Consider the following 7,815-nt stretch of genomic DNA (forward strand, 5'->3'; position numbering starts at 1 on the left):
GAAGTTTTTTTTAAATATTTTATTATTTATTTTCAGAGAGAGGGGAAGGGAAGGAGAGAGTGGGAGAGCAATATCAATGTGTGGTTGCCTCTCATGCGTCCCCTGCTGGGAACTGGCCTGCAACCCAGGCATGTGCCCTGACTGGGAATCAAACCGTGGTTGTTTGGTTCGCAGGCCTGAGCTCAATCCACTGAGCTACACCAGCCAGGGCAGAAGTTCTTTTTTAAAAATTTCACTTGGGACACAGAATGAAATAGAAATGAAACGAAATTGTTTTTTTTTTTATTTCATTTGGGACACAGAATGTTTGTGAAAAATGAAATAATAAAAGACCGAAATAGAAGAAACAATAGAAGCAACAGGGGACGGCACACGATTAGTTGCCAAGTGTGTTGCATAAAGCGGAAATGTAGTTGGGAAGGTAGGTTCGTACAAGGGGATGGGGATAAAACTAGAAGGGTAGGTTGGATGGTTGTGTTGTGAAGGAACTTCGATGTCAAGCTAAGGAACTTAGACTTAATCCTCAACAATAATAGCGACAATACTTTATGTTCACTCAGTGCTGAGTAATTTAACAAGTGCTTTCTACATATTTTCAGTCATTTGACTTCCTTTCTTCTGCCCCCAGAGAAGCAGGCAAGCACATACCACAGCACACAGCACATGAGGAAGGAAACGCAAACCATCTCTCAGTGAGGTTTTCTTGACCAGTCTACATAGAATAGCAGTTCTCCTTCCCCCTTACCTGCTATTCCTCTAGCTTCCTTACCCTGCTTTGCATTTTTTTTTCACTAGGCTGACTACAACCTCTGGATAGAGTATGGTATATGTTTACTATATGTCTACTGTCCATGAGAGCAGGGACTCTGTCTATTTTGTTCACCTTTATATCCCTATTGTCTAAAGTGGTGCCCAACACTTATTAAGTACTCAGTGCTTGTTGAATGAATCATTATCCCCAATTTACAAACCAGGAACCAAAATGCCAGATGTCTAAATGACCACCACTATGTCCCGCAGCTGTTAAACGCCTTTATCAAGACTGAAGCCCAATATCCGGCCCAATGCTTTTTGATACCATGTTTTCTCTCTGAGTGAAAGCTTGTTAGTGAAAGTTTAAATAAGGTCAGGAATATATTTTTTTAAAGATAAGAATTTGAGACTAGAATCTTCTCTACATGTCACATCTTTTCTGAAAACTTCATCTGTTTAGCTGGATTGGCAAGAAGCCCTGGCAGGGTGGAGGAGACTGTAGATTTGGAGGGCTGACATCGGTTCTGTGGTGGTTGGCGCTGAGGACTGCTGTATGTATTTTGTAGTCATCCTCCAGGTAATTCACGTCTGCCTGTCTTGACACTCTATATTATGGGATTTTGGGACTCAGAAACCATAACTAACTTTTATATCCCTGCATTCTGCCCAACACTGGGCTCTAAATAGATTTATCATGGCATGGTTACAAGATGGAGGACATCTCTCCAAAAATCATACTCTTACGAAGTACATTCAAGACCGTGTAGGGAATCTGAACATGCTACCACAAAATATGCCACCTTGGCATGAGGACTGAGTTGGAGGCAAATGGAATTAACAGATACAAAAAGAAGCCTTCTTGGAGCTTCCCTTATCTGACTAAAAGCAGAAACTTCCAAGAAATGAGGACAGCCATAAATCCTCTCTTCAGGGGAAGTTTTATGGCCATGAAGAAGACAGAAAGTAAGCACCAAAAGGGATGTGGAAATAAATCTTATTAAAATAGCCCATGTTTTCCGTTGGGTTCCTCTTCCTACAATTTGCCACCCCCTTAAAGTCTATACCCTATTTCCTTCATTTTATCACTTTCTCTACAAATGTATCTTTCTTTGTTAAGATGCTATATAAGCCCAAGTTCTGACTACCCCTTTGAGTCACTCATCAGTGACTTTCTTCTGCAAATGTTAATAAACTCTATCTTTTCTTCTTGTTACTCTGTGTTTTGTCTCATTTGTCAGGCCCTGGCCAGTAACATGGCAGGGTAGAAGAAAAAGATTTTTGTTTGTTTGTTTCTCCTTTATAGTGGGAAGAAAAAATTCCAGTGGAAAAGGGAACCTCTATTTTTTTTTCATGAAAGAAAAAAAAAACCCACTTCTCAGAACCTACTTGCTTACTTCCAAGTAATTGACCAGAATTTGGTCACCAAATCACTAAGGCGGGCTGTGAAAAGTGAACACCTACCAAGAAGAAATGGGCTTGCCTTGATTTTTGTAGGCCAGACATCTTGGTACCCCAATAAATACTATGGTTCTATTAGTAAGAGAACCCCAGTTAGTAAGAGAGAAGTAAGGTAGGCTCTGGGTTCATCATTTTTCATGGAGAATCAGTATAGAAGCAGTGAAGACTCACATTAAAGTCCATTTTGATGTTACCTGTCTGCATTTAGGTTCCTGGAAGAACACAGCAAGCCATATAAGTCGGGCTTCTTAGTATTTTCCTCCTCCCTTCCCCTTCTCACTTCCTTTCTTCCTCTTTCTTTCCTTTCCCTTCCTTCCCACCCTCCCTCACTTCTTTCTTCCTTTTCTTTCTTTCTTTCTTTCTTTCTTTCTTTCTTTCTTTCTTTCTTTCTTTCTTTCTTTCTTTCTTTCTTTCTTTCTTTCTTTCTTTCTTTCTTTCTTTCTTTCTTTCTTTCTTTCTTTCTTTCTTTCTTCCTTCCTTCCTTCCTTCCTTCCTTCCTTCCTTCCTTCCTTCCTTCCTTCCTTCCTTCCTCCTTTTTTTGACTAACAGACTCATATTCATTGATGACCATATTAAGATTATGATATCCACTTGGCTTAGTTTTTCTATGGCTAGCATTCACTATGCTGTGGTAGCTGAAACATTACAGATTTTTATGTTGGAATCTGAATAGAAATTGGCCAGATACATTATGTGGACTCACATCTAATTTGTCTGCCATGTATTAAGCCTACGCTTTCTTGGCATGGGTGAAGGAAGAACCAACCATCAGTCCATAAAATGCAAGGAACATGGTGGAACAGAACTTCTTAAAGACATGAATCCCTGCCCTGGGAGACAGGGTTTTATGTGTACTAAACATGAATAATTTATACACATACATAGATGTATGTATATATATCAGAAAGATTTCTATATGTATGTATGGTTAATTTATATATAATGTGTCATGCATATATATATTAAAGTATATGCATGTACAAAGGCAATTTCTAAAGTATAGATGCATAGATAATTTTTTTTGTAGATTGAAGGTGTCACTGATAAGATTATATTTATCTAGATGTTAACTTTATGGAAACATTTTATACACAGGAAGGATGAAAAGGAAAGACTTCTCTAGTTAAAAAAAGACTTGATTTCCTAATCAAGGAAAAATGTGTTTTTATTTACAGGAATAACTTGTCTTCCAAACTATACATTCACAATAAGGAATCTCTGGAAGACATTCCTAGAAGTTACATAATGAAGCATATCAGTGTGAAGTTGGTCTTTTTTCCCTATGGCAATAATGTTACCATAGGCCTGGCTTCTCTGATCATGAATTCAACCAAAAAATGATTCAGAATTCAAAACTATCAAATGCCAAAGTCTCCACAGTCCTTTAAAATAAGATTTTGTTCTAAATTCCATACAATGAGTCAAGTCTATAAAGTGATGTCAATGTGAATATCAGTTACTCATGGAATCTCAATATAGCACAACATACATATACAAAACTTAACATTATAACTGTTCTGTTTCATAATGACTTATTTAAAACAAATAATCCAGCTCTAATAACCATTGCATTAATTATACATGACTGAGGAATAATTTTGTTTGCATTCTTGTGATGCAGAAGGAGTTGGGGGAAATAATGTTTTGCCAAATTCTTACTATAATTTCTTAGTAAGTTTGAATGGATTACACATCTTTTTCTTGGTAAATTTTCTTTCTGCAAGAAGTCATCTTCAAAATCATGAACAGTTTTGACTAGTGGACTTTTGTTATGATTTTACCATATGCCAGACACCATACCAGGCAATGAGGACACAAAATTAAATATACATAGCCTTGCCCAGGAGGAGTTCATAGTCCTGTGGGGGAGAGAGATGCATAAGCAGTAGATTTCCACATAAGCATGAGCGATGCATGAGGCACCACAGAGCACAGGGGAGCTGGAGTGTGGGAAAAAAGAGAAACCTGGAAATGAATCTTAAATTAAAGATGTATAGGAGTTAGTTGGATGAAGAAGTAAAAGGAAAAAGAGACATTAGAGAGTCTAACCTGGGCCGTGCTCAAGATTGGGTCATCTAAAAATAGAACTTTTGTAGTAAATACATACTGGAAATCCTTATTAAGAAACATAGTTCATTCAATAAATGCTTACTGAGTGTTTTATTATGTATTGGACAACATTCTAGGTGCTACAAATACAATGATTAACAGACATGAAAGTCCCTGACCTTTACATTCTAATGGGAGAAACAGATAAAAATTGAATGAACAAAAAAAATCCATGCTACGATGTCAGATATGATGAATGCCATAAAAGATGAAAAAGGTAAGGGACTAGAGAGTGACAGAGTGCTATTCTAGATGTGGGGTGGGGCAGTAGTCAGGGAAATTCTCAAGAGGCAGTTCTGAACAGAAAAAATAAGGTGAAAGGCCACATGGATATGAAGTGGGAAATAGCATTTCAGATACTAAGAACAGCTTGTACAAAGGCCCTGAGGCAGGACCTTGACTTGCTTTGTTTAAAGATCAGCAAGGAGGTCGAAATGGCAGGAGCATTCTAAAATGAGAGGAAGACTAACAGGAAATGAGTTGGTAAAAGTGGGAAGAGGCTAGCTTATGTAAAGCTTTTTATTTACAAAACCTGTTTCTTCTGTTCCTATTTCCATAGCTATAATGCATTTCCCAGAATTCCTTGCAGATAGGAATATGTGACCACATGAAAGACTTGTGCCTGCTACAATGTGGTGAACATGCTGCAGATGACTTCCAGACTCACTCACATAAGTATTCTGTGTGAGTCTTTTGCCTCTCTGCTTTTCTATCTCACGGAGACTCCAAAGCCTGTTCTCTCACCAACCAAGCACATGGAAGACTGATTGTTGACTAAGAACATTTACTTTGGACCTTGTATAAACACAAAATGCAGTTAACTAGGCTAAGCCACCAAGATTTGGGGGTTTGTTATAGCAGCCAGTGACTCTGATTGATAAAACTTTGTAGTAGTTAAGGTTTGAAAAAAGCCATCTACTGAATATCATATTTAAATTCATTTAAAAAATTATTTATTCTTTATCTGCCTTCCTATGCCCCCAAATTAGGAAAGCCTTAAAGAAGCAAAGTGGCCATAGGTTGTCCATCTGAAGGCTCTTGTTTTAAAGAGAAGAGGAATCGTCATTCTGCTTTGTCTTAGTGACACTGAGTGGTGTGGACATGAACTTGAAGTAGAAAGTGGTTTCTAGAAATGATAAGCTTCAGCCTTTCCCCAGGATAAGCCCAATTCCCTCTTTCCCAGCCCAGTTCCGAGAGAAATAGTGGGAATGATATGAAGTGTAGAAGGAACAAAATGTAGTTATTTACTAAGTAGAACTGCAGCATTGACTACCATATAAGAAGCAAAAGGTCACATGAGAAAAAGACTTGATTATTGAAGAATTTAGTTGAATAATTCAATAAGTCACCTTAAAATGTATATAAGGACTCTCCCACATCTGCATCTTTGAGTGTAAGCACATGGCCAAGATATAGTTATTTTTACAGTTCCCAACAGCATTTTTAAACATTGTTTTCTCCTCACAGGAATGTTCTTCTAGCGTCATGTTTAATTCTCCTATCTTTCTCAACTCTCATGGTACTAAAATGAACATTCATTACTTTGTTGTTCATTGTTATTATTTGGGGGCATGTACTCTGTTTCTTGAGCTGGTCTAGGTTCTAGGAATATAAAATTCCTGGCTCTCATGGAGCTCAGGAAAAAAAATAAAAATTTTAATAGCATAACTTAGCTTGGTTTTACTTTTTGTATCTTTGCCATTGGCATGATAAGAAATTACCACAAATTTGGTGACTTAAAAACCACACATATTTATTCTCTTTGAGTTTTTGAGGTCAGAAGTCTATGGGATGAAAGTCAGAGCACAGGTAGGTTGGTTCCTTCTGGAGACTTTAGAGCAGACTCTCTCCCTTGTTTCTTCCAGCTTCTAGAGGTTGCCTGTGTTCCCTGGCTTATGGCCAAACTACTCTGATCACTGCTTTTATCCTTGTAGCATCCTCTCCTCTGTCTGACCTCCTTTGTCCCTTTTTAAAAGATCCTTGTGATTTTATTGGGCCCACCAGGACAATCCAAGGTGATGTCACTGTCACAAGATTATTAATTTAGTCACATCTGCAAAGTTCTTTAATTATGTAAAGTAACATATTCATAGGTTCTGAAGTATAGGCTGCAGATATCTTTGGGGAGAAAGGGCACATTTTCCAGCCTTCCACACTTTTTCAACATTTAAGACTAAAGAAATTAACACCACTTTGGGAAAGCTTTAGTTGGAATGTCATAGAAGTAGTTTATAAAATAAAAATTTCATTTTCTTTATCAAAATTTGCAGGTAAGCTGCTGCAACATGAGGCACGTGTGTGTTCCACCGTACTAGTGAGCAGGGTGCTCAGGGATTCTCCTCCACCACTTTATAGCTTGTGATCTGGAACAAATGCCTTAGCCTCTATGATTCTTAGTTTTTCTAAATGGAAATGAAGGACCTTAGTCAACTGTTGTTTTCAGTTGTCTGAGGACTAACTGAGATAACTATGAAGAGAATTTGGCATATTATAGGCAGGATTTCTCAACTTTTGGTGCACAGTCTTCCAGGGAATCCATGTATAGGAGACAGTGAATCACTGACCACCTAATATTTACATACAAATCTTTGTTGTCTGTATAAATACACATTTTGGGAGGAATATTACCTCTATTTTTCATTATGTTTTCTAAAAGTTTATAAATTTGTTCAATACTAAAAATTATTTAATTAGATAAGTCACAGTGATATTTCTCTTTCAGCTTTATCAGGGATGGGATATTGGTACACTCCCTTCCTCCTCAATTAAAACCATGAAGGCAAACCCCAAGTTAACATCAGTGGTACATGTTTTTCTTTTTCTGTAATGGTGGTTTTGGGTACACAGAACACATCCCGTTTAAAGTAGGCAATGTACTACCCAAAATGTCCATATCCTTATGATATTTCTACATTTAAAGTTTCATGTCCTACTCCAACCTCCATTGTTCCTCTTAGAGGCATAAGTGCGATTTCAGCTGCCAGTAACAATTTAGCCTTGATCTGTCTGGAGTTTTAAATTACATTTCCATCCACATGATTCAAAACTCATCAAGCGCTGCTATCTTCACTTTGCCAACACTCACTGGCAATTTTTCAGCTTGCCATCTCAGCCTGGCTCACTGAACCATGAGTGTGTTTTATGGACTAAAGTGACTTGAATGGAGGCACTTTATGGAGCCCATGAGCATGGCTTGCTTATTCCAGGATATAACATTTCCCTCAAGCTGTGGCTCTGAGGTGTGATAATATCACATTGTATGATAGACTGTGAATTCCTTGAGAGCAGAGCTAGTATATTGTGCATTTCCTTACCCCTTACACCTAATGCCACATAGTACGTGCTTGGAAAATATTTGTCATGTTAATTAAATATTTATTAATACCTAACTTATTATTTTTCTAATAAAATCTACCTTTCCCCCATTTCCTTTTTATTAATGGTATCAGTTTGAAACCATAAACATTTATGTCAGGGGTTGGCAAATGTTGGCCC

This window comes from Artibeus jamaicensis, unplaced genomic scaffold (assembly GCF_021234435.1).
Source record: "Artibeus jamaicensis isolate MK-2021 breed Jamaican fruit bat unplaced genomic scaffold, CSHL_Jam_final contig_452, whole genome shotgun sequence".
In the NCBI taxonomy this organism is placed as follows: domain Eukaryota; kingdom Metazoa; phylum Chordata; class Mammalia; order Chiroptera; family Phyllostomidae; genus Artibeus; species Artibeus jamaicensis.